This window comes from Rhinopithecus roxellana, chromosome 4, assembly GCF_007565055.1.
Source record: "Rhinopithecus roxellana isolate Shanxi Qingling chromosome 4, ASM756505v1, whole genome shotgun sequence".
Taxonomy (NCBI): domain Eukaryota; kingdom Metazoa; phylum Chordata; class Mammalia; order Primates; family Cercopithecidae; genus Rhinopithecus; species Rhinopithecus roxellana.
In genome coordinates, this window is record NC_044552.1 from 49,149,196 (window position 1) to 49,158,429 (window position 9,234).

Below are 9,234 nucleotides of genomic sequence, written 5' to 3' on the forward strand. Positions count from 1 at the left end.
ATGACTTTGTGGGATCACACTGGGAAAAAAAATGCCCTTTCTTTTATGGTGAGTGATTTTTTCTGGCCCTGTCCATTCAGTTCATGAGAGCAGAATTAATGGTTTTGACATGTAGAGATTATTCTAAGCCAATCCAAAATTACAGATGAGTGTCCTACCTGTGTAAACACTGCTGCTCTTCCAAATGGAAGGCTTACATTTGAAATTTTCTAAAACAAATCTAAGCCCTATTTTTATATTTAAAACCAGATGTATTTAATATATTAGTTTTGTTGTTATTCTGAGGGAAATAATGATTTAATACCAAAATATCTTTAAAAATCCCTGAATCTGAGAGGTAATCATTCATGTTGCATTACTCTCCCAAGACATTGTTTTATTTTTTTTTTCTGCTTCATAAATTCCTTAGTCTTTATGATACTGAATTCAGAAAAACACTGAAAAATTTCAAACAAAAGCATGGGTTTGCTAAAATGCCTAAATTATCTCTCAGAAGACCAACTGGACATCTACTGGCCTATATTTTCAACTTCCTCCAGGATGATTTTTCCGGTAATTTTTATCCAGCATTAGCCACTTCCCTATCTTGAATTTCTCAACACCTTGATTATTATTGGGGTAAATAAAACTGCACAGTTTTATTTACTTTTATCCAGCATAAATGTTCTTTAAATACTTTTGGCTGTTTCTCTTTCTTGTGGTAGAGATATCAAGTCCTCAGTTTTGGAAATGTCACTGGAATGCCATCCCAGTAATTACCTCCCACCATCCCCCACCCCTACCAAAAAAAAGCACATGACCAAAGTCATGATGTAGTTTGTTTTGGTGAAGATTTTTGGCTTAGACACTGGTGTTGGATGGTGGTGTATTATGAATGCACTGCCTTACCTGCTGTATGTCTCTGCATCCAGAAATTTACTCAGAGATGAAGGAGAAAACTAGAAGTATTGTGAAGGAAACACCTGTTCCTTTCTTTTAAGGTTTGAATATTTAAAATAGGAAAATATTTTTGCCATGATAAAATGAAACCAGGGTTACCCTGGTTTTAAGATGGGGATTTGGCCCATGACCCAAATTGCCACGGAGGCTTTGTTCACTGTGTGACTCTTGCTGGAATCCCGTGGAGCCATTGTACATAGCATAGGTGGGTGTGCCTTAGGATTGGAGGCTGTAGGTAAGAATAAAAGAGCTGCTCTATAAGAACTGAGTCTAATTCTGGAGGGAGATGGACTCCTACTTAGAACTCTTGCCATTTAAAAATAAGTGTAGGAAAATAAATATAACTTTTTACCCCAGTGAATAAATGCGGCATACCATTTACATTTAAATAATATTTTTTGTATTTTTGTAGATTATTCCAGCACAGTAGTTTTATTTCTTCAAGAAGGTTATCTCCCTGAGAAAAAGGACCGTATTTCCTACAGTTTTTTTGGTTTATGATAACATTGTGAATTGTATTAATTTCTGGATAGTAAACATCTGATGTGTCATTGTTGAGAAAATGATATCTCACCTTTATATGGCTTTATGGTTCATAATGTGCTTTCACAAAATTATCTTACATCTGAACAGAGAGGCAGCTATGCCAAATAAAATTGTGTCCCTGAGACTTGAGGACACAATTTGTTCGTAGTTGAAATCTCATAGCTAATAATGGGAGAAACCAAAACTCAAAAGTATGATGACAGAATCTGAATAAATTACTAGTTCAATGAGCACTAGAGGCAGCAATCTAGGAGACTTCAAGCTAGAGTTTAGTCACAGATTTTTTGTTTGTTTGTTTGAGATGGGGTCTTACTCTGTTGGCCAGACTGGAATGCAGTGGCACATTCATGGCTCACTACAGCCTTGAACTCCTGGGCTCAAGTCATCCTCCCACCTCAGCCTCTCAAGTAGCTTGGACTACAGGCATGTGACATCACACCTAGTCTTTTTTTTCACCTACCACTTGATGAGATGCTCTCTCTCCAGTTGATCACATTACTCAGGACTCACAGTTAAGCGATGCCTAGCATTTCTCAGTGACTCATGTTACCTGCCTAGTCACTGAAGATATGATTTCCTAAACTTCACTATAAACTAATACAAGATGTAGAGCTTCTGTATCAGCTTTGGAACTTGGCTTAAAACAGAAATTATTAGGAGTTAGAAAAAAAGCAAAGTAATCAGTGAATGGACTTGGAAGGATGCAGAGCTGTGGGAAAAGACTTTTATCAGAGATCCTCATGAAAATTTCAGTGAGCCCTGAGACCTCCATCATGTAATGATCATCCCCTCATCCCTTCTTATAGAATGCAAAGGAATTACAAACTTTGAATTTTTGTTTTAAGCAAATGAATCTCTTAATACCCCTTTCAAGAAATAAGCACCATATAAAAAAAGGGATCGAATTATGGAAGTCTACAGTTTCACCCGTATAATCTCTCAGTGTCTTTAAGGGATCTCAACATCTGCAAAGTCCAAGCATTTATCTGTGTTTCATACCCCGTTACTGTGAGAGAACCATGAGCCTCCGCTCAGAATTGGCAAGATAAAGAACAAATCCCAAATCAAGCCGAAACTGGAAGGAGTGCTAGTACTAGTAGATTCACATTGCTTAGCGTCGTATTTAATAGGGAATTGAAAGGTAGGATATCTCTTTCTGGCTGTCTGTATCTCTAATTTTCCTGGAAATTTAACCTTCCTGATGCTCTTTAAAAATCAAATAAAACTTAAGCTCAGAGAAGGAAATCACTCTTAATTTTCTTGAAAGAGGATTGCTGTTCTAATTTGTACTGAGGGTCTTTGAATCATTGAAATGCCTTAACTTGCATCACTTTTATTAAAAATCTCTGTCCCTTTCCATCTTCTCTAATTCCTATCACATTTTTCAAGATTGCATAAGAAGGTTCTACACATTTTTTAAATAGAGCCCTTTGGAGAAAAGGGTCTTTCTGTGGAAAACAAGTCGTTAAAGATTTAGGTTTTATTCCTCTGTTGATCTATTGGTAGTAGTTTTCCATAGCAGTTAGTTAAGAGGAACTATAAGTCTATGTTGGGCTCAGTAAGAGTTTTAAATCAATTTGTGTCTTTTTCAGAGGCTTCCAAGAAAGAGTGAAGACGGAAAGGCCAGGCACTTAATGTGATCACTATGATAATCTTGTTATGATCAATATGTCCACATGATTAACTCAGGTGACTATGGCTCAGGTTTGCTGGAATCTCAGTAAGAAACAAAGGCTAAGGACTTGGTCAACTGTATCACAAAACTAAAAGCTGACCCTGGCTTACCCAATGCCTCAGAATAAAATTGCAGCATGCAGAAGGTCCAAAGGAACTGAAGCTCAGGCAGGTCCATCCTCAAAAGGCCTGATGTGGCAACTACAAATCAATTCAAATCTTAATACGGAAAATAACTTAAGGTGATGTAAATGCTGAGCACCTGGTGGATTCATCGTCTGTTTATGACTCATGGCAGTGTTTTCTAGGGGAGAGGAACACAGGAATTGGATGGCATCAAGGGTCAGTTGGTCAAGGCTGAGCCTAGTAGGGAAATGGGGCTGGGAAGTAGAAATTGAGGTTAAAAGAGAGTAACAGCAATTGGGAAAATCCGGCCAGGGCGAGCAGAGGAAGCTTGAAGTTGGTTAAGCTGGGCATCCCAAATCCTGACGATAGTGTTGAAGACTGCAGACCCCATGAACAGTTCAACATAGTCCTACCTTTTCTCCAGCCAGCCCTCTGCTCCCTGCCTCATGTTGAGTTGCAGGGGCGGGATGGGGATTCTGCCTGGGACTCCAGGTCAGACTGGATCCACTGAGAGTAGTGTGTCATTGGCATCATTGAAAGAAGATCCTTTTCTGAGCTTTCTAGGGAATACAATCATCATGGACCTAAACTTGGAGTAACCATTTTGACAGGATCTCCACTTCTAACTATGGTGGAAGAGAAGGGTTCAAAACATTTTACCTACAGATTTCATGCTGCTCAGTACATCTCTTACTTATGCCAAAATGCAAACATTTTTACCAAAATCATTTTGATTTTTTCATAGGTGTGGTCTTAAAAAGAGCAATTTATAGACAACAAATCCAATACAACAAACTGCCTAGTGTCATGGAATGCATTCTATGTAAAAAACTTCTAATATATTTAAAAAATAATTATTATTTATTTATTAGAAGATATTGTCTGCTTTATAATTCTTTCCCAACACTGGAACATTGGGACAACACCAATAAGATAAATGACATAATGTGGATGTTAATTTATCCTGAAAAAGTGGACATATTTTGCCATCAAATAAAATATGAGAGAAAAGAAGAAATCATGATGGGTAACTGCTCAAATCTGGAGTTGCCATGGTTCAGTACAAAAGTTTCTCGAAATGTAGTATATGAGAATCACCTGGAGATCTCTTTTTGAGTCATAAGTTTGAGGATTGCAGATTTATCCAATTTAGAAAATTATCTTAAGTAAGATAGTTTCCCAGGTTAAGTTTTAGAGACCCAATTATGAATGTTAAATGCAAACTGTATACAGCAAGAAATTATGAAGATTATTTTATATGGTGTACTATAATTTTAAATTATTCCATATATCAAAGGACTGTTATCTCTGTCTTTAAAAATTGAATTGATTTTCATAATAATGAATGTGAAAATGCTCAATAAGTAGAATGTTCTAAATCTACTTCAGTTATGGAATACTATTTTTTGTTTGCTTTTTGTATATGTGCATTTATCTATATCATTAAAAATATAAAAGCAATGCCATTTTCTAATGTACTGGAGAAAATACATGGCAAAAGATGTAACTGCTAAAAGACATGTAACTTCTGAATAAGAAGGATATGTTAATTTGGCATACTGAAATACATTTTTAACTATTAGGTTGGTGCAAAAGTAACTGCAGTTTTTGCTACTGAAAGTAATGGCAAAACTGCAATGACTTTTGCACCAACCTAATACATAACTACATAATTGATGACCTACCAAAAAAATGGCTAGCAGACCTAAACTTGCTCAGTGGAAGAACACGAGGTCTCTAGGTAAAGGCAGTGCTGGTGTTCAGACTCACCTGGATTTTTGCATTTTCTAACCAGAAACATTCAGACAAATAATACATTTATCATCACAAGTAGTAAGAAATTTGTTTATTTTGTATTAATGCCAGTATGGGCATTTTATCTGACTATATGGAAAGAATTTATTTTTCTTATTATCAATAGCTGTGAATTCAGACACATAATTTTAAACAAAACATAATTTAATATGACTTCCTCTGTACACTGTGCAGGACTGGGTTTTTGTTCTTTTATATTTCAAGCTGAATTCTAACTGCATTAGGAAGGAAGTTAGATATAAGTTTGCCTTGAATTTATAAAATAGTTTTCTTCCCAGGAACTCAAAATTACTTGCATTTATTCTTTGGAAATGTTTGTCAGGCTGCCAGTCTTATTGTGTTCTTTTATGCACTAAGATGTGCCTGGCAGAATGTCTGTTAACCTCTCCTGCCTTCTAATCAAGAGAACTGGGCAGACTCAGGTGGAACTATATGAGTTATAGGTCTGATTTACTTATTGACACAATAAAACTTAGACATCCATGTGTTTGTGAAACTTCATCAAAGTGGTCACCTTGGAAGGATAAACATTTAAAAGAGATGTTATTGTCTCAAATGTTTAGTGCCCTTTTTGATAAGGGATGGCATTGCCTTCAGAGCCAGTGGATGGACCCCTTTAGCACCACACATCACTCTTTCATCTTTCATCCCATTCCTCCTTCATCAAACACAGCTCCCACTTATTTTATTATTGTTTCTCTTGTTGTTGCCTTCTATCAAATTATTCCCATGAGGAAGATTTTGTCACCACTGTAAATATGCAAAGAATGATAAACCAGCTCCTGCCTTCACAGATCTGTTTAACAAAAATGATGTTCATAAACATAATGTTATGTTTTATGTTATGTTATGTTATGTTATTTTTAAAAATTTGCTGAGGTTCGTTTTTTCATTTCTAATAAATACACAATTTCTTCCCCTATCATTGTTCACATTTTTGTAATCTTTTTCTTAAAGGGCAGATTTTTACTGAAAGTTTTCTATAAGCCAGAAACATTCTGAGTCCTTTGTTTGCATAATTTTAACATTCAACACAGCTCTGTGGAATGGGAACTATTATTCCCATGGAACAATTTTGAAAATGAGATATTGAGAGATCTCAAGCCTATAGTCATAACTTGTAAAATGTTCATAGGCAAGCTTGATGTTGCCCATTTTCAAGTCATCTCTGACCAAGGCAGGGAATATATGGGAAGGTGACACAGACATACCACTAGCAACACAGAGCGTGAGAAAAATGTACTATAAAAATATTAACAAGCAAAAAGTTTGCAGTAGAGTAGACATGACTCCTCACCCTCCAGTTTTCTATTTATCAAAGAAGCAGTATTGCGCTGGGCACGATTGCATGCCAAGAAAGAAACCCACCCTTGGACTCAGCTGACTCAAATTTTGTGGTGCCTGAAGCATTTTAATTCAGGGGCCTGCCCTTTAAGGAAAAGATTACAAAAATGTGAACAATGATAGGGAAAGAAATTGTATATTTATTAGAAATGAAAAAAGGAACCTGAGCAAATTTTAAAAAATAAACAGTATCCCAAGTTTCACAAAATAAATAAAAGAACACAATAGTATTATTAATTAATAACCTGTATATCTAACATTTTATTTCCTACAATTTTTGGTGTATACTCTCTGACTGTCTCTTCCCATGGCAACAATTTTGTGACATAATTTTCTAAAAAGAAAATAAAAAGGTAACAGGCAGTCTTTCTTCTGACATGCTTGATGGAAAGTTGGGTGTACTTTGAAAAGTTATTGACACAAAAGTGTCTGTGTATGTCACATTTCTTTACTAATAGTGCCACATCTGCTCAGACAGTGCTCCTTGTCAGGAGACAAGTCATCACAGAACTGAAAAGACAGCAATTGGACCACCTTAACTGTGTCTTCCTTGAACCATACCAGCCGTCACCAGACCATTGGTGTGCAGAGCATGAGGTAACTATGAAGCTTTGTCATAGTAACTTCTGGATAGGAAGCAATGGGGCAGACTCTGAGTCACTTCCCTCTTCTTTAGGTTAAAGAGGGGGTCCAGATGAATGATGACATCTACTGGGCACAGATCTAACTACTGAAGGCAAAAATGGAGCCTATTGGCCCACCCTCAGCCCCAGGGCCACCATTGGTGAACAGAGTGTGGGACCTAAGCTAGGCACCATGCCATGCTCCCAGCACTTCTCCACATACACTATGAAGAATTCTCCTACTCATTTTTTATCAGCTTCTTGATTAAGCCGTCTCTAACTGCAATATTTTTCAGTAGTTAGGAGCAGTTAGGAGGTGGCAAGTAACACCATGGACTATGCAACAATGGAAGGTTTTAGCCAGAGAAATGTCTGGTTAGAAAATGCAAAAATCCAGGTGAGTCTGAACACCAGCACTGCCTTTACCTAGAGACCTTGTGTTCTTACACTGAGCAAGTTTAGTTCTACTAGCCATTTTTTTGGTAGGTCATCAGAACTTTGAGAGACAAGAGGATATTAAGGAGAAAAATTTTCTCTTTCCTAATGCTCTAAGAAAGAATGAGTTTTGGATCCTGATAGACAAGGTCTGACTCTATTACTATTTTTATAAAATTGGAGTAATACATACGGTGTAATGTTGAGTAGAGATTAAATGAAATATTTTATGTGCAAATAACAGTGTAGTGCTTGGCTCATATATGTTTTATGATAAATCTTTATCATCTTTCCTGAACCAAATAGGACCAATATTTTCCACCAGTGGAATAAGTTTGACTGCTGTAAACTTGGCAGGTGGGGCATCTTGTTGAGCACTGGAAATTCAAATATGCACCATTGCACAGCCAACCTCAATCTCTGCTCTCTATGTTTGATATTGCACTTTTGAGCATAGTATGCCAGATCCCCAGTGGATTGAATCTGTGCTGTAAATCTCTGCTCACTTGACTAATTCTGAATGTATTCATCACTAGGATACTTTGTGTTGGCCTCTTAGTGACTTAAACATCCTTTGATGTGAGTGACCTTTGCTGCCTTGTTCAATCAACTAAATTAGATTGCCGTCAGTGTTGTTGCTGACCTGTCTGAAACCTAGAATTATCCAATTCCTGTGGCACCAAGGGCCTGGCTACAAAGCTAAGTCATTTGATTTTACCTGGAGCATTAGTGCTTCTCTTTGCTGCTGTCTCATGCTGCCAGGTACTCAGCCAGAAGGAGAGTCTAACGCAGTCTCTTAAGCCATCCCTAAAGGTGGACATGAAACTGCTCTCAATAACAACATAGTTGAAAAATACAAATTGGCTTCTAGGATGACAAGTTTGAAAATCCACACTTACCTGAATAGAAATTGTAAGGGCCAAAATAATGCTCACAATTGCGCCTGCCTTCTCTCTCTTACTCTTCAAAAGAATTCTGTAAGGGAGCTATATTGTTATCACCATTTCATAGATCAGCATTTAACAAACTATGGCTCGTGGATCTGGCCTGCTACCTCTTTTTGTATGATCCGTAAACTGAGAATGGTTTTCACATTTTTTAGTGGTTGAAACAAAATCAAAGGAAGAATAGTATTTTGTGACATGTGAAAATCACATGAAATTCAAATTGTAGCGTCCACAAAGTTTTTTTCAAACACAGCCACATCCGTTTGTTTACATATTATCTATAGCTGATTTGGCTCTATAAGACAGAGTCCAGTAATTGTAACAGAGACCCTATGGCCCACAAAGCCTAAAATATTTACTATTTGACCTTTTATGGAAAGCTTTGCTGACTCCATTTACCAGACAACGAAGCTCAGAGAATTCTGTAACTTACCTAAGGCTACCTTAAAAATCAGTGGGGAGATACATGAAAATCCATGTCTGATTGCTCCCAGAGATCATGTTCTTAACAACTACACACTGTCACTGTAGTGCTTGATTGTTATGAAATCAGTGAATTTCACACATGAAAAGTAAATCACATTTTAGTGACTCTTTAGTTGTATTTTCTATCTAGAACATTGCAGAAAGATTTGGCAGAAGGTGACTGCTACCACTTCTGTAAAGTGGCGTGCTGCTGAATTTAGGAGAGTGTTTTGTTTTGCTGACATCTGCACAGCATGGTGAAGTTCCGGTCCTAGTTCAAGTGCAACGGTTGCCAGCCACAAATTATAAACACTTCTACT